Below are 25,071 nucleotides of genomic sequence, written 5' to 3'. Positions count from 1 at the left end.
TCAAATTAGCTAACATTCATGATGGACTTTGCAAACCTCAATGCAGTATGTAAATATCAGCTGTTATTAGGTAGCATTCTGAACACCCCTAATGCTGTAATTCACAAGATCCCACTGATAGATTATCTTCAAAAGTCAGCCAGAAGACACAGTTATTTTGAAACAGTTATTTGCTGAAAGAATATAGCAGGAATAGCTACAAAATATTTTCCTGTATAACTGAAAACCTGCTTTTTCAGACTCAAGCTTCAGTAGGAAGACTGAGCACACACATAAGAAACTCACATGGCCAATATCACCCGAACTCTGGCAAAGCCCTGGTATCTTCATTTTTCATGATGCTCACCCTAGATGCAGCACACCTGCTGGGCAAGTCATTGTTGGACTCTTTGGATTTCTATGTGAAATTTAACTTGCCCCTAAAACCAGACTCTTAGATGACTTGTCCATTTCATTTGGGCATGATTCTTACTCCTATGTGAGGTACACAGCTACAAGATAATATTGTTGATAGTAGGAGGTGGAGAAGGAAATACTCCTTATGATGCTCTTCAAGGGAAAAGAGGAAAATAGATTTTCTTTCAAGAATTAGGTTCTTCCTTCAAAATGTGATCTCTGCTCAATAACAATGGACAATTTTGCTATTCATGCCACTACATGAATGCCTAATCTTTCACCCATCTAATTACTAGCTGCCCCACAATTTCAGGATATGATCATTCAAAGATTCAAAAGGATATTTTACAAGGTAAATAAGAGTTATTCCTCATTTCAGATCCTTGCACCCTATGAGTATGTAATTTTTGATTGTGTCAAGTATCAAATACCATTTAAAGTGCAACCATTTAAAGTCTGAAATAAGCAAATAGCATACAGCAAAGTATTTCTGTTACATGTTACTTAAGTGTTATAATTTTAGCAAATGAAAGAAGTGACTTAACTGATTCCCTTGACAAATCTCAACCTAGAGGTTTAAGAAAAAAATATTTTTCTTAAAAATAAACTGTTATTCAGGAAGATTTCAGAAAGGCCTGGAGAGACTTACATGAACTGATGCTGAGTGAAATGAGCAAGACCAGGAGATCATTATATACTTCAACAACAATACTATGTGATGATCAATTCTGATGGGTGTGGCCATTTTCAACAATGAGATGAACCAAATCAGTTCCAATAGAGCAGTAATGAACTGAACTAGCTACACCCAGCAAAAGAACTCTGGGAGATGATTATGAATCACAACATAGAATTCCCAATCCCTCTATTTTTGTCCACCTGCATTTTGGATTTCCTTCACAGGCTACTGGTACACTATTTCAAAGTTCAATTCTATTTGTACACCAAAACAACTGTTTGGACATGTACACATATATTGTATTTAATTTATATTTTAACATATTTAACATATATTGGTCAACTTTCCATCTGGGGGGGAGGAGAAAATTAGAACAAAATGTTTGACAATTGTCAATGTTGTAAAATTACCCAAGCATATATCTGGTAAACAAAAAACTATTTAAAAAATAAACTGTTATTGTTAACATTCCTCTAAATACAATGAGCCTGCCTCAGTTTGAATAGAATTATTCTAATCTCTGAAATATCATAAGCATAGACTTCATAATTACTAACTAATGATATCATGGATTCTATTTTATTCATTTATGACTGATAATCGTATTTTCTTTAGGTTTCTGTTATTCCTGATTTTCATGATACCTGTCTTACCAAATTTCCTCTACACAGTGTCTGTTAATATTTGAGATCCTGCAAGGTTCTGTTGTGTTTGTTGTAGGCTCTCTTCTTTTCCCATATTATTTCCCTTGATTATCTCAACAGCTCCCATGATTTTAGTTTTCATATCAAGTGCCATGAGTCTTAGAACTACTTGTAAAGACTATAAGATCTCTTGTCAGCTTTAGTCTCATATCTTCAAATACCTTTTAGATATCTTAAATTCAATGTCCTTAAATATCTTAAACTAAACTTGTCACATAGTGAATTCTTTATCTTTTTCCTAGAACCTGTCATATCATGAATACCACCATTATCCCAGTCAGCCAAACTAGGAGCTCTTTAAGAATAGAAGACTTTTTTTTTTTTTTTGTATTTTTTTGGATCCTCAGTGCTTATCCCAGGGTCTAATGGTTAATGGTTTGCATATTAAAAAAATGTAATAAATACTCTTTGAATGACCTAGTTAGAATTTATATATGATAACACTGGTTTTCTTTTAACTTTGAAACTCTACTATTTTGTGTTCCAGCAATATGGGAATATTCCATGAAGGAAAAGAAAAAAAAATGCTTAGTACTCCAAATCAGTCAGTAGTCAAACAGTGAAATCCATTTTGATTTGTTTTAATGTTATCTAAGATAGAAAAAAAGAAAGAAGAAAAGAAACAGAAAAAAAGGAAAGAATGAAGGAGAAGGAGAGGAAAATGGAGGCTAAAATATAAATAGGAAGAAAAGGAAGGGGAAAAGAGAGGAAAAGAGAAACTTTTTTTTTTTACCTTGAGAAAGTAACCAATATTCATTTAGAAAATTTTATTTATTTTAATATAAAATTTTCATTTTCAAAACTTATTCAGGGATAATTTTCTAACATTAACCTTTGCAAAACCTTGTGTTCTAATTCCTCTTCTTTTCCCCACCCATTACCCTGGATGGCTTGTAATCCAATATATGTTAAAAGTGGTAAAATATGTTAAATCCAACATATGCAAACATATTTATGCAATTATTTTGCTGCACAAAAAAAATCAAATCAAAAAGGAAAAATGAGAAGGATGCAAGCAAACAAAAATAAATAGAGTGAAAATGCTGTTATGGTCCACTATTGGTTCCAACAATCCTCTCTCTCTCTAGATATAGATGGCTCTCTTCATCACAAGATCAATAGACCTGGCTTGAATCATTTCATTGTTGATAAGAGCCATATCCATCAGAATTGATAATTGTATACTACTGTTATTGTCATGTACCGTGATCTCCAAGTTCTACTCATTTTGCTTAGCATCAGTTCATGTAAGTTCCTCAGGGGCTCTCTGAAATAATCCTGCTGATTGTTTCTTATAGAATAGTAAAATTCAATAACATTCACATACCATAAATTATTCAACCATTATCTAACTAATGGATATCCACTCAGTTTCTTGGTTCTTGCTACTACAAAAAGGGCTGCCACAATCATTTTTGCACATGTGGGTCCCTTTCCCTCCCTGAAGAACTCTTTGGGATATAATTCCAGTGGAAACTCTGCTGGAACAAAGGGAATGCACATTTTGATAGCTCTTTGGGCTTAGTTCATAATTGCTTTCCAGAATGGTTGGATTAGTTCATAACTCTACCAACAATTTATTACTGTCCCAGTTTTCCCACATCTCTTCCAACATTTGTTATCTCTTTTCTTGTCATCTTAGCCAATCTGAGAGGTGTGTAGTGGAATCTCAGAGTTGTCTTAATTTGCATTTCTCTGATGGTGATTTAGAGCTACATGTGGCTACAAGTGATTTTAATTTTTCATCTGAAAATTGTCTGTTCATATACTGAAATATCCAGGCTAGGTTTCTCAAGGATCCAGCTCAAGGGTACACTCACTCAATGTCTCTTTTGAGTCTGCTTATTTCAAGTACTCTCAGCCCTTATGTACCTTTGTAGAATTGCATCACCACAGCACCCTGAGCATGTGCCAACTGTAGAACCATTTACATCACCATACTAAGTACTAAGTATATGTGAACTAGAGAACCATTATCTCAACAATCACACTAAGTAAACACACTATTATAAGTATCTTTGCTTCAAATATGCTTTTCTCAGAGTTTCCCTATATCTGCACTCCTCTACAATAACCTTTGGCCATTTATCAGTTGGAGAATAGCTTAAATTCTTATGAATTTGAGTCAGTTCTCTATATATTTTAGAAATGAGGACTTTATCAGAACCCTTGAATGTAAAAAAAGGTTTCCCAGTTTTTTGCTTCCCTTCTAAACTTTTCTGCATTGCTTTTGATGTGCAAAAACGTTTTAACTCAAAATAATCAAAATTATCTATTTTCTCTTCATTAATGAACTCCAATTTTTCTTTGGCCACAAATTTTGAGACTGAGAGGTAAATTGCTTTGTTCTTCTAATTTGTTTATAATATCACTTTATGTCTAAATCATGAACCAATTTTGACCTTATCTTGGGATACAATGTTAAGTGTGGGACAATGCCTAGTTTCTGCCACACAAATTTCCAATTTCCCCAGCAATTTTTGTCAAATAGTGAGTTTTTAATCCCAAAAGTTGGGGTTTGTGAAAACTAGATTGCCAAAGTCATTAACTACTTTGTCTTGTGAACCTAACTTATTCTACTAATCAGCTACTCTATTTCTTAGCCAGTAATAAATGGTTTTGGTGACTGCTGCTTTGTAACTTTTACTTCTACATTCTCTCCCTTCTTCCCCAACCCCAGAAGAATTGAGATGTCACATGTGCAATTACACAACATATTTTTATAAATGTCATGTTGAGAAATATACATGCATCATTAATGTAGTTTTAGGTTTGGCAGAGGTAGCATTTTTTTTTATTTTCATTAATTCCCTTGAAATCCTTGACCTTTTGTTCTTCCAAATGAACGTTATTATTTTTTCTAGATCTGTAAAATAATTTCTTGGTAGTATGGAATGGCACTAAATATGTAGATTAATGTAGGTAATATTGTCATTTTTATTATATTTGCCCATCTACCCATGAGCAAATGACATTTTTTTTCAATTGATTAGATCTGACTTTATTTGTATGGAAAATGTTTTATAATTGTATTTATATAGTCTCTGACTTTGCCTTGGCAGATAGACTTCCTAATATTTTATATTATTGACAATTATTTTAAATGGAATTTCCCTTTGTATCTATTGCCATTGAACTTTGTAGGTTATATATAAAAATGCTGATAATTTATGTGGATTTATTTATATCCTGCAACTTTGCTTAAGTTGTTAATTGTTTCTAATAGTCTTTTAGTTGATTCTCTATGGTTTTGCTAAGTCTATCATTTGCAAAAAGTGATAATTTGATTTCCTCATTACATACTCTAATTCCTTTAATGTCTTTTTCTTTTTTTATTGACAAAGCTAATATTTCTAATATAATATTGAATAGTAATAGTGATAATAAGCAACCTTTTTTCACCCCTGATCTTATTGGTATTGCTTCTAGTTTGTCCCCATTATATATGATGCTTGCTTATGGTTTTACATAAATGCTATTGATAATTTTAAGGAAAAGTCCATTTATTCCTATGTTCTCTAGTGTTTTTTAATAGGAATGGGTGTTGTATTTTATCAAATGCTTTTTCTGCATCTATTGAGGTAATCATATAATTTTTGTTACTTAAATTATTGATATAGTCAATAATGCTAATATTTTTCCTAATATTGAATTAGCTCTGATTGCTGATATAAATCTTATTGGTCGTAGTGTATTATTATCTTGGGGATGATTTTCTTTAATCCTTTTGCTAATATTTTATTTAAGATTTTTGCATTCCCAGTAGGGGAATTGGTCTATAATTTTCTTTCTCTAATTTGACCCTACATGGTTTAGGTAACATCATTTTATCTGTGTCATAAAAATAATTTGTTAGGATTCCTTCTTTCTTTATTTTTTCAGATAGTTTGCTTATTATTGGAATTAATTTTCTTTGAATGTTTGGTAGAATTTACATGTAAATCCATCTGGCCCTGAAGATTTTTTCTTAGGATGTTGATTAATAGCTTGTTCTAGTTCCTTTTCTAAAATAGGACTATTTAATAATTGTTTCCACCTCTGTTAATCTGAGCAATCTATACTTTTGTAGATATTCCTTCATTTTACTTAGATTATCAAATTTGTTGACATATAGTTGGGCAAAATAACTCCTAATTATTACTCTAATTTCCTCTTCATTGGTGGAAACTTCTACCTTTTCATTTTTGAGACTAAGAATTTGATTTTCTTTCCTTTTCCTAATCAAATTAACTAAAGATTTATTTTTTTATAAAACCAACTATTATTTTATTTATTAATTCAATAATTTTCTTACTTTCAATTTTATTAATCTCCCCTTTTGTTTTCATAATTTCAAATTTTGGTATTAATTTGGGGGTCATTTAGAAATATTTAAAAAAATAAAGGTTTGAAGTTAATATGCAAAATTTAATAAAAAATTAGCACTATCAAAAATTTAGTGAGCATCTTTTATAAATGTCTTTGATATGAAACATTGCTGAGAGAAAATAAAGCTAATTTGATCCTATGAACTCAAGGAGCTTATATTTTAAAATAAAATATAGATCATAAAGAGGAATGTATGTAGAAGTTTTGTTATTTGAAAAAAAAAAGTATTAATCATTGGTAAGGAAAAAAAAAACAACCCAAAACACTCTTAACAATGGTAAGAGTAGTAAACAATAGAAAACTTTCAATTGAGCAATGTTCCACTTCCCAAGGAAGATGTTGGTTCTATTCTCCTTTTGACCTAGTATTTTGAAGCTGAATAAAATATTGTTGTGCTGCCGAAAAGTTTAACTAATACATAAATTACAGCAATTCGGAATAAAAAAAAAGAGAAGAAAGAATAGGTATAATCAGGCCCTTAATAAGAGCTAATTACTACAAATGGTCACCTAACTTTAAGTTTCTTGGCAAACAAAGTAAAAAAAGGAAACATCAGTTTACACCATATTCATTTTCTGATGAAAGGCATTCATCTTCAAAAGCAAGCATAATTTTGGAAAGGAAAATTATTTAATAAAACACCATAGATGAGAAGTGAAAATTGAGTTGAAATAGAATAAGCCTCAGCATGAACAATTCCAAACAACCTTCATGTAGAAAAATATTACTCTACTTCTTGTAAGACAAGGAATTATAAGTTAAGAAATGCACAAATGGTAGGAGTAAGAAGAGAATAAATCAAGCAGATTTTAAAAATGCAGAGGAAAGCTAGCATTTGAATGTTACAAAGGGTGTAGTTGAATGAGTGATAGGGAATGAAACATTTCAGAAATTCAAGATTGTCTATTATCCTCATTCTTCTACATAAGAAAAGTGATAAAAAAGCACTTGATGAAATATACAGATCTATTTATAGTATATTCTTTTAAATGCTATATTCATGCCATAGAACTAAGTGTAATCTATATACTTCTCTGGAAACCTTCTGAAATTGACTGACTAACATGAGATTTCAACAGAACCAGAAGAGCAGAGAGGCTATTAATCAGGATATTCTACGGTAGAACACTTTTGAATGATAAATGAATTTCTGGTAAAGATGGATGGAAATAACCTGCCAATGTGAGTGGCATTCATTGATTATGAAAAAGATAACTGGCTTGGAAAAAAATGCATTGTAATTTACAATGAATTCCAAATGACTATGTGCATTTTCTAAAAGTCTGGGAATTTTGAAACAAGAGAAGATGATCTTTCTAGGACTTTTGTAAACTCTCAGGAAACAATATTTTTAGAAGAGAAGACAAGGGAAAAATCAGCTAAATACCAGAATTTAAAAACTGATTTTTCTCATAAAAAAAGAAACATATAATTTCTTACAGGACATAATGGAATAAGGCCTTAAAAATAAATTCTAAATAAATGTGAAAGAAAGATACAATCAAATTGATTTCAATCAAACAGAATAAGGAGATACGAGAAGCAATTAGAGTTATTTTAATATAAAAGAAAGGATAGTATAATCTATGATAACATTTGAGGTCAAATAGAAATTCCTCAGACTGGGTAAAAAGTCTGTTTAGATTATACCCTATGATTTTCCATTGTACTTATCTGTTTAAGAATTTGGTGTCTGAGATAGAATAATAGACTCACAATTGCTTTTTTCTAAAATGAATGGAAGTAACACAGTAACTATTGGTCAAGAATAGCATTGCTGAATAATACATGCTTTTCAATAGAAATAGACAAGACAACTATTAAAACTAAAGTTGAAGTGGACCAAATGATTATATACATACAGATGTGAAAGATTCTTTAACAAATTCACATTTTCCCCTATATAATAAGGCTTTAATTTTTTCATCTGAAAATTATGTCTTCATATTCTTTGACCATTTATCACTTGAAGAATGACTTTTGTTCTTATAAATTTGACACAGTTCTTTATATATTTTAGAAATGAGATCTTTATCAGAAACAGTGGCTGTATAATTTTTTTTCTATCTTTGTACTTCCTTTTTAATTTTATTTCTATTGGGAATTTTTGTGTAAACCTTTTTTAATTTAATGTAATCAAAGTTGTCCATTTTGCATTTCATAATATTCTCTAGTTCTTCTTTGGCCAAAAATTCCTCCTATGTGCAATAATCTGATAGGTAAATTATCCCTTCCTTTCCTAATTTGCTTATCACTCTTTATGCCTAAATCATGTGCCCATTTTGACCTTATTTTGGCATAGGGTTTGAGATGTAGGCCTATGCTGAGTTTCTGACATATTTTCCAGTTTTCCCAGCATTTTTAATGAAATAGTGAGTTTTTATCGCAGAACACAGAGTTTGGGAGTTTATTGAATATTACATTGATATTTTCATTTATTTTTGGGTCATGGATCCAACCTATTTCAATGGTCACCATTCTATTTCTTAGCCAGTACCAAAAAGTTTTCATCACTGCTGCTTTATCATATAGTTTTAGGTCTGGTACTGTTAGAATACTATTCTTTGTATTTTTTTTTTCATTAATCCCTTTGATATTTTTAATTTTTATTCCTCCAAATGGATTTTTAAATTATTTTTCTAGGTCTATAAAATAATATTTGGCAGTTTGATTGGTACGGAACTGAATAAATAGAACTATTTAGGTAGAATTGTCATTTTTTTTGTTATATTAGCTGAGACCCATAAATAATTGATATTTTTCAAATTGTTTAAATCTGACTTTATTTGTATGAGAAGTGTTCTGCAATTGTGTTCATGGAGTTTCTGAGTTTGACTTGAGATGAAGTCACACAACAATTTTATCTTATCTACAGTTATTTTAAATGGAATTTTTCCTTCTATTTCTTGCTGATGTAATTTGTCAGTAATGTATAGAAGTGCTGATGACTTGTGTGTGTTCATTTTATGTCCTGCAACTTTGCTGAACCTTTTACTTGTTTCCAGTGAATTTTTGGATGATTTTCTAGTATAGAATTTTCTAAGTGTATCATCTATATCATCTACAAAGAGTGATAATTTTATCTTCTTATTGTCTATTCTAATTCCTTTAATTTCTTTTTGTTTTCTTATTGCTAAAGCCAATATATTCTATATTAAATTACAGTGGTGATAATGGGCAGCCTTGTTTTACCCCTAATTTTATTCGGAATGCATCCATTCCAAATCATGCTTGCTGAATGTTTGTGGCAGCCCTCTTTGTAGTGGCTAGAAACTGGAAACTAAGTGGATGACTATCAATTGGAGAATGGCTGAATAAATTGTGGTATATGAATGTTATGGAATATTATGGTTCTGTAAGAAATGACCAACAGGATGATTTCAGAAAGACCTGGAGAGACTTACATGAACTGATGCTGAGTGAAATGAGAAGAACCAGGAGATCATTGTATACCTCAACAACAATATTACATGATGATCAATTCTGATGGATATGGCCATTTTCAACAATGAGATATAACCAAATCAGTTCCAATAGAGCAGTAATGAACTGAACCAGTTACACCCAGTGAAAGAACTCTGGGAGATGATTATGAACCACTACATAGAATCCCCAATCCCTCTATTTTTGTCTGCCTACATTTTGGATTTCCTTCACAGGCTAATTGTACACTATTTCAAAGTCCAACTCTTTTTGTACAGCAAAACAAGCATTTGGACATGTATATATATATATATATATATATATATATATATATATATATATATATATATATATATATATATATATATATATATATATATATATATATATAGAGTATTTAATGTACATGTATATATATATATATATATATATATATATATATATATATATATATACATTGTATTTAATGTATACTCTAGCATATTTAATATATATTGGTCAACCTGCCTTCTGGGGGGGGGGAGGAGAGGAAAATTAGAACAAAAGGTTTGAAAAAATTGTCAATGTTATAAAATTACCCATGCATATATCTGGTAAATAAAAACTATTAAAAAAAAAGACATGTTGAATAAACAGATATATGTGTCAAAAACAATCATACTTGCTGTTGGTTTTAGATAGATACTGTTTTTTATTATTTTAAGGAAAGCTTCCATTATCCCTATTCTCTCTGGTGTTTTTAATAGGAATGGTGGCTGTATTTTGTCAAAAACTTTTTCTTCATCTATCCAGACTATCATTTGATTTCTGTTAGTTTTGTTATTGACATAGAGGATTATCGTAATAGTTTCCATGATTTGGAACCAGCCCTGCATTCCTGTTAAAAAGTCCACTTAGTCATAGGGTATTATCCTGCTAAGAAATTGATGTAATTTTTTTTTTGCTAATTAAAAAAAAAAATCCATTGGTATTCATTAGGGAGATGGATGTGTAATTTTCTCTGTTTTGGCTCTTTTTAGTTTAGTTATCAGTACCATATTTGTGTCATACATGGAATTTGGCAACATTCTTTCTCTGCCTATTTTTCCAAAAAATTTACATAGTATTGGAATGAATAATTCTTTAGAAATCACTTTTAAATCCATTAGGCCCTGAAGATTTTTTCTTAATGATTTCAGTGATGGCTTGTTAAATTTCTTTCTTTCTTTCTCTTTTAGAATGGGACTTTTAAAGTAATTTATTTCCTCTTTTGTTAATCTGAGCAATTAATATTTTTGTAAATATTAATCCATTTCAATTAGATTATCACACATGCTAGCATAGCATGGACAAAATACCTCCTAATTATTGCTTTACTTTCTTTTTTTTCAGGGGGAAGATTCTGGGAAGATGGCATAGCAGATTGATAAATTTCAAGCTCTCCCAATTTCCCCCTCCAATAGAACCAATTTTAACCTTCGGGCAAATATAGACTCATGAAAAATCAACAAAACTTGGGGCTAACCTGGGATCTTCCTGATACAATCCAAGAATATCTGAAGAAATACCCTATGCTGGGGATTAAGTTGTCTGAAGTAAAAACATTGCCCAGTAACTCCATAGAAGCACTGCCCCAAATGGGGCCCCTTTGGAGTAGCTAGTTGTGGCTGGAGCCTCAGCAGAAACCATAGAGACATTCAACTTCCAGACTGTAAAATTGGGAGTCTGGGTCTAGGAATACTAAGGGAACCTCGGCTGTTTGGCAACACCATGCCCAACTGTGCTGCTGAGACATAGTCCTGGGTGAAAAGGAATCAACACCTGGGTAATGCAGAAACAATGGGGCAGGAACACTGCTGTCTCTTGGTTTTGGTTTCCTGGTCAGAAGGGAGAGCTGAAAGGAAGCTTAAGACACTATGCCCCTATCCAATGATTAGAGGTGCATACACCAATACCTCTTATTTAAAAATATGAACCAACAATGAAAGAACTCCATCATTGAAAGATATTATGGGAACAGGAAAGATCAAGGTTCATCTTCAGAAGAGGCCACTTTAGTATACAAAAAAGGGCCTACCCCAAAAAGTAATATTAAATGGCTCCCCAACCCAGAGACAAATTAATGAAGAACTCAAAAAATTATTTAAAAAACAAATGAGAGGCATTGAAGAAAAAAAAAATAAAGAAACATTATGAAAAAATTTAGCCATCTAGAAAAACACTCTCCAAAATCTATAAAGAAATAAAGGAGGGGGGGGGAAGGAATGGGTGGATGAGGAAAGAAAGGGTGAGGGAAGAAGACAAATGAAAGATCCTGGGTGGGGGGGGAGGTTAAATAACAGTAAGGCAAGTTAGGAAGCAGAATTTAATTAAAGAGTCAGCAGTGAAAGGAAAGACATGTATGTATGTGGTGGGTGTGTGTATGTATATGTCTAAAGAAATATATATTTTCTTAACCGTAGCTTGTCTTTGCGTGGTGATGGTGATGAAAGGGGGGGAAATTAAACTAAATAAGGTTACAACAAAGAATTAAAGTACAATTTATAAGGAAATAAAGAAAAAGTGAACATTTATGAATATAATTTCTTCTACTATTATATATACTTTCTTGATCTGGCAATTTGTTGCTACATATTTTCAATCCTTCCTGATGTATTGATGGGAACATGACAATGTTCTCTTTTGTTTTGCTGTATTTCATTTTGCTTTTTTTTTTCTTATTCTTTGTTTCAAATAAAATTTAATTAATAAAAATTATTTTTCATTGGTGATAAGTTCACTCTTCTTTTCTTTTCTTTTCTTTTTTTTTTTTTTTTCCTGAGGCAATTGGAAGCCAGATTTGAACTCAGGTTCTCCTGATTCATGGCTGGTGCTCCTCTATCCACTGTACCACAAAGCTACTGCTGTTAGGATTACTAAGTGAGAACTCAGGTTGTCTGGACAGTGACAAGGTGAGAATTCAGGTTTTCTGGACAATTACAAGGTGAGAACTCAGGTTGACTTGATAGAGGGGGCAGCTAGGGTCCCTGTTCGGGCGCCACCTAGCTGCCCCCTCTATCAAGTCAACCTGAGTTCTCACCTTGTAATTGTCCAGAAAACCTGAATTCTCACCTTGTCACTGTCCAGACAACCTGAGTTCTCACTTAGTAATCCTAACATACTGCCATCTTTTTCTTTTTTGATGCTATTAATTTATCTATTTAAATTTTTTTTTCTAATCAAATTAACCAAAAGTTTATTTTTTGTTGTTTTTTTCTTAAAACCAGCTCTTAATGTTATTAATTAGTTCAATTGTTTTCTTACTTTCAGTTTTAATATCTCCTTTGACTTTTAGAATTTCTAAATTGTTATTTAATTGGGGATTTTTATTTTGTTCTTTTTTGTAGCTTTTTTTGTTGCATGCCCAAGTCATTGATCTTCCCTTTCTCTATTTTATTCATATAACTATTTACAGATATAAAATTTTCCCTAAGAATTGCTTTAAGTACATCCCATAGATTTTGGTATATGTTTTCATTATTGTCATTCTTTTGTATGAAATTATGAATTTCTTTAGAATTTCTCTTAAAATCACTTGTTAGAACCACTCTTCAATCACTTTAGAATCTGCTCATTCTTTAGAATTAGATTATTTAATTTCCACTTGGTTCTTAGTCTATCTTAGTCTATCTTCCCCTGCCCTTTATTGAATATAATTTGTATTGAATATTGGTCTGAAAAGGCAGTATTTACTTTTTTTTTTTTTTTTTTTTTTTGCCTTTTTTCCATTTGATTGTGAGGGTTTTAATGTTCTAATGTTTCGGTACATGACACGTACTACTGAGAAAAGTATGTATTCCTTTCTGTCCCTATTGACTTTCTCTAGATTTCTATCAAATCTAGCTTTTTTCAGATTCCATTAACCTCCCTAGTTTCTTTCTTGTAGATTTGTTTGATTCGAAGAGGGGAAGGTTGAAGTCCCCTATTAATACAGTTTTGTTGTCTATTTCTTCTTGTAAGTGGCTTAAACTCTTCAAATTTGTCTGCTCTAACACTTGGTACTTATACATTTAGTATCTTTACTACTTCCTTATTTATGGTACCTTTATCAAGATGTTTTTTCTTTCCTTATCTTGTTTAATTAAATCTATTTTAAATTTTGTTTATCTGGGATTAAAAATAGCTACCCCTGGATGTTTTTGCTTCAGCTGAATCATAATACATTCTGCTCCAGCCTTTTATGTTACTTTGTATGTATCTCTTTGTTTCAAATGTGTTTCTTATAAACAACATATTGTAGGATTCTATTTTTTAATCCACCCACCATAAAACACTTCTGTTTTATGGGATAGTTCATCCCATTCATAGTTAAGATTACTAGTTCTGTATTTCCCACCATATGCTTTTCTTCTTTCTTTCCTCCCTGTCCTTCTTTAGTAGTTTGTTTTTTTTTAACCCATCTTAGCCTTTAACTGCTCTATCTTCTATCATTTCTACCCCTTTTCTTACCCATTTCTTCTAGTGTTTCTGCTCTCCCTTCAATCCAGCCCCTCCCTCTTGTTTCCTCTGTTTCCTCTTTTTTGTAGGATAAGATACATTTCTATACCAATTGATTAATGTATTCCCTCTCAGAGCTAAATCTGATGGCATCAAGTTTCAGACAATGCTCACTCCCTCCCTTCCTTCCCTGCAATATAATAGGTTTGTTGTGATTCTCATATGATCTAATATGTTCCATTATCTCTCCCCTTTTCTCTTCTCCCAGTACAAACTTTTTCTACCCCTTAATGCCTTTTTCCTATGATATCATCTAATCAGAGTCCATTTACACACACTCTGTCCATGTGAGGCTCCCTCTATCTGCCCCAGTAACAGATACAGTTCTCAAGTTACTATATCATTTTCCCATCTAGGGATATAAACAGTTAAACCTGCAAATAATACACATTTCCCCCTGTTTATCTTTCTTTGTTTCTCTTGAGTCCTGTATTTGAAGATGAATTTTTCTTTTAGTTCTTTTTTTCCAATACAAATGATTGAAGTCTCTTAATTCATTGAAGATCTATCTCCTACTCTGAAATATGATGTTCATTATAGATGAGTTGTTAATTCTTCATTGTAACTCCAGGTTCTTTGCCCTCTGGAATATGGGGTTCTTAGTCTTCTGATCCTTTATTGTATACACTGGCAGATCTTAGGTAATCCTGACTCTTACTCTTTCATGCTTGAATTGTTTTTATCTGGCAGCTTGCAGAATTTTTCCTTTGACATTGTAGTTCTGTAATTTAATAATAATGTTTTTGGGGGTTTTCCTACTGCGATGTCTCTAGATTTTTTCCATGAGTATTTCCCCTTATGTTTCTAGAATATTCAGGCAGTTTTCCTTGTTGATCTCTTGAAGAATAGTATCCTCTCTCTCTCTCTCTCTCTCTCTCTCTCTCTCTCTCTCTCTCTCTCTCTCTCTCTCTCTCTCTCTCTCTTTCTGTCTCTCTGTCTCTCTCTCTGTCTCTGTCTCTCTGTTTCTCTCTGTTTCTCTCTGTTTCTCTCTCTCTCTCTCTCTCTCTCTCTCTCTCTCTCTCTCTCTCTCTCTCTCTCTCTCTCTTTGATTATGGCCTTTATTTCGACCAATGATTTTTAAGCTGTCTCTCCATGATCTATTTTGCAAGTTGGCAGTTTTTATAATGAAACATTTTACATTCCCCCCCCATTTTTTCCAATCTTTTTGGATTTTTAGTTTGATTGATTCTTAAATTCTCAGAGTGTCATCAGCTTCCATTTGCCCCATTTTAGTTTTTAATGTATGACTTTTTTCAGTTAGGTTTTGTATCTCATCTTCCATTTGATTAATGCTACTTTTATTCAGAGGATTTTTTTTTTTGCATTTGACCAATTGTATTTTCTAAGGAATAGCTTTCCTTTTTCAAGCTGTTGATTCTCTCTTTCATATCTCTCATTTATTTTTTCATTTTTTCTCTTATATTTCTTATTTGCCTTTTTTTAATGAATATTTTGTAGAAGCCTCTTTTGGCTTGAGATCAATTCATATCACTTTTTAGTATTTCCTCTCTGGATGTTTGGAGTTGTTTTGGTCTTCTTTGTCACCACAGTAGGTTTCTGTAGTCAGAATCCTGTTAGGATTCTTATAAGGTGCTAAGTCACTGGAATCAATATAATTATCTAATTTAGCATGGTACTTAACAATTTTCTAGTTCAATAATTTATTTACTAGAATTCCATGAGATTCACACCTTTAAGAGAGCATACTTTTAAGGAGCTCCCAGAAGCCCAGGGAGTACCCACAAGCCCACTCTCTGGGAGGAAATAGAGGGTCAAGGAGAGGACTTCCTGGGAGAACTTCAGGGGACATCAGAGAGGCTGAAGACTGAAGGACTAACCTTTCAATTTGGAGACATTTAGACAAGAGCTCTCGGGAGTCAAGAAGAGAAATAGGCCTCTACTAAATCTAACTGGGCCCCGGGAAAAGATTCAGGATTTTGAAGGACACAATAGGATCCTGGCTGCATTTTGGGATTATTGAACTGAACTGAAAGGAAGGCTGCTTCCAGAAGCTCCCCAAGAAACCTGCCCCCAAGAGAAGGATTATACTTTATAGAAACAGACCATTACAGGATTCGTTTCTGTTTATTGCTTATTTTGTTTCCTTTTTTTTGTATTCTTTTTTAAACTTTTATGATTGAGCTCTGCTCCTGGAGTAAAGTGGGCACTGTTCCAAGCTTCTTGTGCAACTTTAAGTATAGGGTCTTCTTGTGTCTACAAGAGGTATCTTTGCTTGCTTTTTCTAGGAAACAGTCTGGTTTCCAAGAAATTGCCTTCAGAGGTGGCACTGGTCTCAGTACCAGAATGGAGGGACTCAGTTGCTGATCTTCTGTGATTAAGACCCTATCAATGGCTTTCCCAGATTCTTGTCTGAATTAAGCTGCAAAGCTTTTTTCACCCCAGTGAGACTAACTTTTCTTGAAGTTTTTCTGATCCATCTTAACTAGAGAATGGTTTCATTCCATCAGACTCTGTTAAAAAGGCTTGGTTTCATGTGATTTCTAAGGGGAATTGTAAGAGCTCAAGCAGCTTTCTGGCTTCACTCTGCCATCTTGGCTTCACCCATTGAAGTTGCATGGTAGCTTTTGTTTTACACAATCATCTTTTGTGATAATTCTTCAACTGATTTTCAAATTTTTTTTTCTAATATTGAGTCTACTGGTGACTGTTCATTAAGGTAGTTTTGACTTTATAAAAAAAGTTGACCTCTCAAATGTCTTGAGTTTGTATTTTTGCATAACAAAATTTAGCTAATTTAGCTAATTACCTGTCAAATCAGTGTATCTATGAAGAAAAGTTCTTAGTCTATGAATAATGATCTGCTGTTTCCAGAATGTTGTGGTTTAGGATACCTTAGGACATCTCCAGCCTCATGTGAATCTTCATCTCATGTTATTTCTGTTGGTTCTGAAACAAAATTAACTCCTCTGAATAACCTGCAGTTACTTTTATAACCCTGCTGCTAGAACCCATAAATCAGATCTAGACAAATTCAAAATCAGTTTGGAAATAGTGAACTGTTTGGACTTGCTATCCAAGCTGGATCCAAGACCATAGATATTATATGGAAGATTTCCCAGAATTCCCAAATACTCTCCCCTATGGAATGGAATTGGAAGACAGCAGCTCAGCTGATTTGATTTAGAAGGGTAGCACTGAACTGAGTCTGATCTGATTACTTGAATCATTTTTTCTTCCTTCATGTGTACTATATGTATTTTATGGTTATTAATGCAACCAAGGCTTGAACTCCAACTAATGTTAAAAAAAAAATCTGTGCATATGTCCTACATAACACAATAATAATACAAGGAAAAAGATCTAAAGCAAATCCCTAGTTATCCCCACTCTTCAACCTATAGTAGTAGATTGGTGACTATAATGGATCCATTGCTCGGTTTGAAGTCAGAAAATTTTTATTTATACCCTGAGTCTGATATGTACTGTCTGACCCAATAGACAATTCAGCCCTTCTCAGGCTATTTTATTGCCTATAAAGTGGAAATAATCATAAGGCCTACCTCATAGGATTGTGGAGTACATTAAAACATACAATGAAAAGTGCTTTGCAAACTTTAAAGCACTCAGTAAATGCCTTTCCTTCCTCCTTCCCTTCCTTCCTTCCTTCCTCCCTTCCTTTCTTCCTTCCTTCCTTTTTTCTTCTTTCCTTTTTTCCTTCTTTCCCCTCCATCCCTCCTTCCCCCTTTCTATCTTTTAGCTTTATCTATAACCATTCTCATTATACTTTTATTTTTAATACCAAAATAAGAAACAATTTCTAACTCTCTTAAAGTTCATAACAAGGTTGGATACCAAAATTTTCACCTGTTGCTACTACATATTCCCATGTGTGAATTATCAGTTTTTGTGCCTTTAATAGCCTTATCAATGTTTAGCAGAATGATTTGTTGTCTTAAACATTTTAATATTTGCATAGCAACAAATTATGTGGAGGGGTTTTATTTTCCATTCTTTGCATTTTTCCTGAATTAAAATATTGGATGAGTAAACACACCTTTACCTTTTTGTTGTCCTTCAGAACCTTCAGACAAACGAAGAGAGCTCTCAAAGGCATATAGCAAAAGCTGGGGCTTCCAGCATTTTCTTGTCCAACTAATCTATAAATCCTAATTGTAATCATTTGCAATATATGTCAGCTTTTGTTTCATTCTTTATAAAATATACTGGGGGAAAAGATTTATAAAAATATTTTTATCTTAATTGAGAGCATATAGATTTTATTTCTTTTTGCAATCCTTGCACACAAAAACTTGAAACTAATAAAGTAGTTGATCCAGACAAGTTATCTCTTTTAAAATACATGTTTCCAAGGGACTTAGTACAAGGCAAAAAATATATTCATGTATTGAATAACAGAAATATAATTTGTTAAAATTGGAGTATATTGTTTAAAATATATTATATTACTTTATTCTGTGCTATACTATACTGTTACAATATTCTATATCATATGATCATATCAACTCATTTCATATAATCTCATTTCATATCATATAACATCTCCCATGCCATCCAATAACACAGTAAACCAGGTTATTATAATACTGTTCCATATCATACATAACATATACCATACTACATATTACACCATAGCATTCCATACCATATTTTATTATATTTTACTATGCCATGCCATGTCATACAATACTAAATTAAACTATATTACATTCACTTATACTCTATATTTCCCTGTACAAATTTCCTTGCAATCATATTGCTGACATACACAAAAAAAGACAACATATTCTTATTCTAACTAGTAGGTATTTCAGTCCTAAATTAGTCTTTGAATCTTTTGTAGCCTTTTTTGTGTGTCTGCCCCAAGTCATGTTCTTAATATTCATTGAAAGGAAAACCTATTTTTCATTCTGTGATTGCTCAGCTATACTAAACAGCAAACAATTTTTTTTTTAATTTGATACTTTGCATATGCATGAAACATATAGTTTGACAGAATCTTTGATTTTTTTTTTTTCCCTAGGAGCATTTTTCTCCAGAAATCTGACTACTCCTATACCATACTATCATATTCAGGAATGATTATCCTCAGGGGAATGGATTGGGAACTCTTTAGAATTCTTTGTGAAATAATCCAAGTCAAATAAATACTTTTAAAATTCTGTGCCATTTGAACAGTTTCTCTATTTTATTTTAAAATCATTTAAGTGCTTCCTACACAAAGAATATGCTGACAGATGCTACAAATATCTATACAAAGTATAATGTAATTTTATCCTTATGGAGCATCCTTCAATCAAAATGAATTCTTAAAGATCAATATTTAAAATATTATGCAAGTTTTCTTAGATATATAGGTGAAAATTAAATACTCCTTGTCCACAAAGAGATTACTTCTGTTAAAAAAGAAAATCACAAAACTATATTCAAATGATCATATTTGTGGTATTATCTTATTTTACAATTAATATAACATATTTGAAATTATATTGAATGAAGCCTCATATATTGATTTCCATGCATGTGAAACTAATTAAAGAATTTCTATAAAAGAGTTGACAACGTAGAAATGGTGATTTGAACTATTATGTTTCTATGAGAATGATTATTTTCTTTAAAGTAATAAAGTAAAAACAAAAATCAGATTGCTTAAGAGTGCATAGGAAAATAAAAAATGAAGGCTTAAGAGTAAACAACTCTTTCAAGAACTTTCTAAGTCCAACATGGGATAAAGAATGAAAGCTCAGAGAAGTCAAGAAAGGTTTTGTTTGTTTGTTTGTTTGTTTGTGTGTTTGTTTTGTTTTTTGTTTTTGTTTTTATTTTTGTTTTATTGTTTTGTTTTGTTTTGTTTTTGTTTGTTTTGTTTTCACATATAGGTCAAGGGCACATTTCTTTCCCATCCCCAATCCCTCCAGAAAGAAGGTACCGGGAAAGGAGGCTGAATATCTGAGAGAAGGGAAAGAATAATTGATGGATCATGGTACTGAATAGACTAAAAAGGAACAGGAACACAAGTGAAAAAAAAGATGAGTTGGGGCAAACATTCATATTTCGAAATTAGATTTCTAGGAGGTACTTGTGAAGATATGGGAAAATGGATTGCTGAAAGGAAGCTTTGAAGGTATATTTTAGGCCACATAAAATAGTACAATGCCTCCTTAATAAGATTCATGGTAACCTAAAGAGAGTGATGTATTCATTTATACTGGAAAAACAAAATGTAGGAATCTGCATCATTGTATACATTTATTGCATGAATTTTATAGGACATAATTTAACATTGATTTGCTATATTTATAAAGAGATATTTATGAATAGTAAATATTGTGAAATGGTGGGGAAAAGGCTGGTTTTACAATGTAGGAGATCTAGAATAAACTCCTACATGTGGCAATACTGATAGTCTGAACTTGGACAAATAATTTAAACTCAGGTTAATCTTTATCATAGAAGTTGCAGGAAGGTGAATATACACATTGATAAAAATACTTTATTCACCAAGAGTTCTTAGGAATGATGAAATAACAGCTTTACTCCAATATACACAAAGTAATACGAGGAGTAGATATGAGATTCACCCGATTTATAAAATGTATTTAAAGCTGACGCAAAGTGACTATTTTTAAAGACCAATAAATGCACATGTTATGGATGTAACAATGCCGTACATAACATCAATAAGGTGGTGTGCTGGTCATGTATTAAGAGTGAAAAATGACATGAAAAATGATATCCTCAAAATTGACTTAGTCCTCATGAAATCTGAAGAGAAAAATATATATTTTATGGAAGAGTTATGGAAAGGCATGGATACGAATTTCCACAGGATGAAAAGCCATGGTTGACTTGTAATATTCACAGGTGGAAGAAACATCCAGTTTAATGAGATCATAGATTTATTCAAGTGTCAAGTATAATTTCCTTAGATATACACTCAAAGGCAAACTATCTTGAATTTATCAAACTGTAGTTATATTTTTTTAAGAAGGTAAGGGAAATATGAAAATGTGCAAATATATTTTCTAAAATGAGAAAATGTACATGAATTGATAGAGATTCTTTTATGACAAGGTATAAATCTCCTAAATTGCATTGACATAAAAATAAAGAATCTGTTTCAGTAATTTAAAATGTTAGTCAATTTTATTAAGCACAGAATATTATGTTAATTCATGTCTTGGATATGAGGCCATAAGGTGAGTGTGTTCAGCCATATGAAATACTTATTCAATAGACCAATAAACTATTCTATGAAATTTCAGAATATTTACCAATCAACAGATTTTTCTGGAATCCGTAACATCGGTTTCATGGTGAAACGAATACCGATAAACACAACTGCTGATGAGAAAGACTCAACAAATCCTTTCTGCTTTCCTAATATTGGTGTGGAGAAGTTCCTGGAATTGAACTCTGTCTTGAACTGGCCTATGTCTTCACAGATCGACATTTTGATGATGGTGTTTTAGGTCTGGCTTGGGTTGGAGCATCTTCAGGAAGCTCTGGAGGAATATGTGAAAAAAGTAAGCTGTATTCAGATGGTAAAAAGAAATCCTTAAATACTGGCATCCTCACTGTCCAGAACTATGGTTTTCATGTGCCACCAAAAGTTTCTCACATTACTTTTGCTCATTAGGTTGGACACAATTTTGGTTCTCCTCATGATTCTGGAACAGAATGTACTCCAGGAGAATCTAAGAATTTAGGACAGAAAGAAAATATAACACAAATAGATATATCCTCATAAATAAGTTTGTGTCTTAAATTCTTTAATGTTTTATTCTACCCTTCATAGAACATAAATCAAAAATAAAATAAATTAAAGATTCTCAAAATTCTAAGTACTTCATTCCTTATTATCAACACTGACATGTAAAAGTTCATCTAAAGTGATAGTAACATAATTTTGGTGTCCTGGAAGATTGAGGTATAATTCAGTTCCTTAAGGAAAGGAGTAGTGCTGTACTTCAAGGGTCACTAGAAATAGAAAAAAAAGTAGTCAAGCTCTTCCAATAATCCCCTCCAAACAATGGTAAATTTACAACTCCAATTGAATTTTGCTGTGGCAAATCCAACAAAATGTTGAGATGGGACATTTTTCAGTACACGATAACTTAAAACTTGAGAAGGAAAGGTACATGATACTGAAGTAGAGGCTAAAACTGAAATACCTATTGCAGCAATATCAGATATGGTTTTAGCAGCAATAACAACTTTTAGAATTCTTAGGCCAGCAGGTATGATAAAGAGATTAGACCAATGATCAAATAAGATTACAGAGGATTGCTATACTAACACAGGGAAATAGATGAGGCACTACTTGGCAACTTCTGTGTTATATCAATTTATGGTCACACTTCTAGGGAAGAGAGGAATCCTTTGTGTCAGAAAAGAGCAAAATATCTGAGAAGCAATAACACTTGCAGTTGCAGGACTCAGATATATTGGGGACCAATATCACTTTTGGTCCCAAGGGACCAGGATTCCTGAGAAGCAGTATCAACTTTTGCTGTACTAAGTCAGGAATGCTTTCTGGGTAATGATTGGATAGAAGTGATGATTTTTCTCTGAGAATGATATCACCTTAAAAAAACAAACTTTTCTCAGTCAAATAGCTCTGAAAATTGCCTTGCAAAAGAAGCCTGAATCTTGAGGTAAGGGGCCAGCCTACCTACACAATAAGAACTGAGCCCAACTTTAACATAAATTTAAAGTCAAGAAATAGGCTGGAAAATTACTAAACAACAAAAGAGCCTGATTGTAACAATCACTACAGTTAAGGGAAGATCAAGATACAAACTCAGAAGACAGATAAAAATATATGTAAAATATAGAAGCAAAGTCTCAAAGACATGAAAATTGAATTGGACACAAATCCAACAAGAATTTCTGACAATTCTAAAATGATTTTAATTATCAGAGTATCAGAGGAAAAAAATAGCAAAATTAAATGACAGCAAAGCCAAACAATTAAAAAAAAAAAGAGCTTGGTAAAAAGAGGTGTACAGATACATGCACAAAAATCAGAAGAAAGGAACAACTTTAAAAAATAATATTTGGCCAAATTGGAAAAAAAAAAAAAAAGGAAACCAAAATTCCACAAAAGAAAACAACTTCCTAAAAAGCAAAGTTGAAAAAATGTCATTTTTAAAGTTAAGAGTTAAAAAAATAATTTCTAAAAATAAAAAAAAAATTGCAAATGGAAGCCAATGATTCATTGAGACATGAAGAAATAATAAAATAAAGTCAAAATAATAAAAAAGAAAAAAGAAAGAAACTGTTAAATATTAGAAAAAATAAATTGATAAATAATTTAAGATGAATTAGACTATAGAACAGACACAAAGAAAAAGCATAGACAGATATTCTAAGAAATTATAAAGAAAAACTTTTCTGAAATCCAGAAGTATAAGGTAAAAGAGAAACAATGAATTGACTAATCAACTCTGAAAGAGATCACCAAACTGAAACTTTCAGGAGTATTATAGTTAAATTCTAGATATCAAAGAGAAAATGCTTTAAGTAACCAAAAAAAAGTCATTCAAATATTCTGGAGGTAAAGCAAGGATCACACAAAATTAAGCAACTAACACTCTTAAAGAGTGACTTGTAATATTATATTCTAAAAGACAAAGGAAAGGAATTACACTTCCAGGGGCAGAGCCAAGATGGAGGAAACTACACACATTTCTTTCTGATCTTCTCCAACAACCCTCACACTAATTAGCAAATACAGCCTCTGAATTAGCTCTGGACTGGCAGAACCCACAAATATTGGGAGCGCAATAAATTATCAACAGAAAATATTTTAGAACATCAACAGCAAAGGTTTGTTTTATTTGGAAATGGGAGAGAGGTAGCCATTACAAGCAGCGAAGGCACAAACACCAGCAAAGACAATGCCAGTGCATGTAGCACAGAGTCCCAGGGCACTCCACTTGGTGGAGAATCTACAGGGAGGAAACAGATGAGAAAAGGTCCATTTCAATCAGAAATGGAATGGAGGCAGCCAGCACAAACAGCTGAGCACAAATACCAGCAAAGACAATGCAGAATCCCAGGGAAGTGGGGCTGAGGATCTATGGGGAGGAAATTACAGCAGCAGTGTTGGCTACTCTACCCTGGCTGCAAGCCAGTAGATCAGCAGAGAAGTTAGAAAACATCCAACATAATCACAAAACGTAAAAAGTAATCCCCACAATGCCAGAGTCTCATGGGACCTAGCCATGCCCACCCAGCATTGGAAGTGAGTCAGCACTGACCCAACACAGAAGTGGCCACTAATAAGTAAGCCACTGCTTGTAGAGAAATTTTGGAAAATCTCCCCTGCCCTAAAAGCAGTCCTTAATATATATATTTATATATATATATATATATATATATATATATATATATATATATATATATATATATATATATGAAGAGAGAGAGAGAGAGAGAGAGAAAGAGAGAGAGATGTAGATATATAGATAGAGATAGAGATAGAGAGATATATATAGAAGCATAAAAAGGTAAAAAGAAAAACAAAAACCTCTTGAGAACTATTTCTGATATGGGTATACATAAAGAATATATGTATAAATCTGATTTTACTGTTATAATATAAAAAGAAGCTAGAGGTGGAAAGGGGACTGCAAGAGAAAAAAAAAGGGAAAGTATAGGTAAAATAAGGGAAATTACATCTCAGGAAGAGGGAAAGAAAACCTATTGTAATTGAGGGAAAGAAGGGAGGGTGACAAATATTGTGTGAATCTTATTCTCATCATATTTGGCTCAAAGAAAGAATATTAGATATATTTTGTTTCACTGAGAAACTTCTCTAATCTTATAGAAAAGTGGGAGAGGAGAAGCAAAAAGGAAAGAGGTAGGCTAAATAGAAGGGAAAACAAAAATAGTAGGGGAAAGGTATAAGAAAGGGAGAGGGTCTCTAAAGGGGGAAGACTGCTTGAGGCAAGTAGTGCTCATAAGTAAAATGCTGAAGAGGAGGAAACGAGGAAAAGGAAAGGT

At 32.3% G+C, this 25,071-nt stretch overlaps 1 long non-coding RNA gene across 1 annotated transcript in view; it reads left to right on the top strand.

Annotated features, from left to right (window-relative positions):
• LOC141564880 (uncharacterized) overlaps positions 1-11,704 on the top strand; it is a 37,873-nt gene extending 26,169 nt beyond the window's left edge. Inside the window, exon 4 of the long non-coding RNA XR_012488774.1 lies at positions 10,942-11,704. This is a non-coding gene — a long non-coding RNA (uncharacterized LOC141564880). The remainder of the gene's footprint in view (positions 1-10,941) is intronic.
• Positions 11,705-25,071: the final 13,367 nt, after the last annotated feature.

This window comes from Sminthopsis crassicaudata, chromosome 3 (assembly GCF_048593235.1).
Source record: "Sminthopsis crassicaudata isolate SCR6 chromosome 3, ASM4859323v1, whole genome shotgun sequence".
Lineage (NCBI taxonomy): Eukaryota > Metazoa > Chordata > Mammalia > Dasyuromorphia > Dasyuridae > Sminthopsis > Sminthopsis crassicaudata.
The sequence above is the reverse complement of the archived record's forward strand: the minus strand, read 5'-3'. Positions and strand labels throughout refer to the sequence as shown.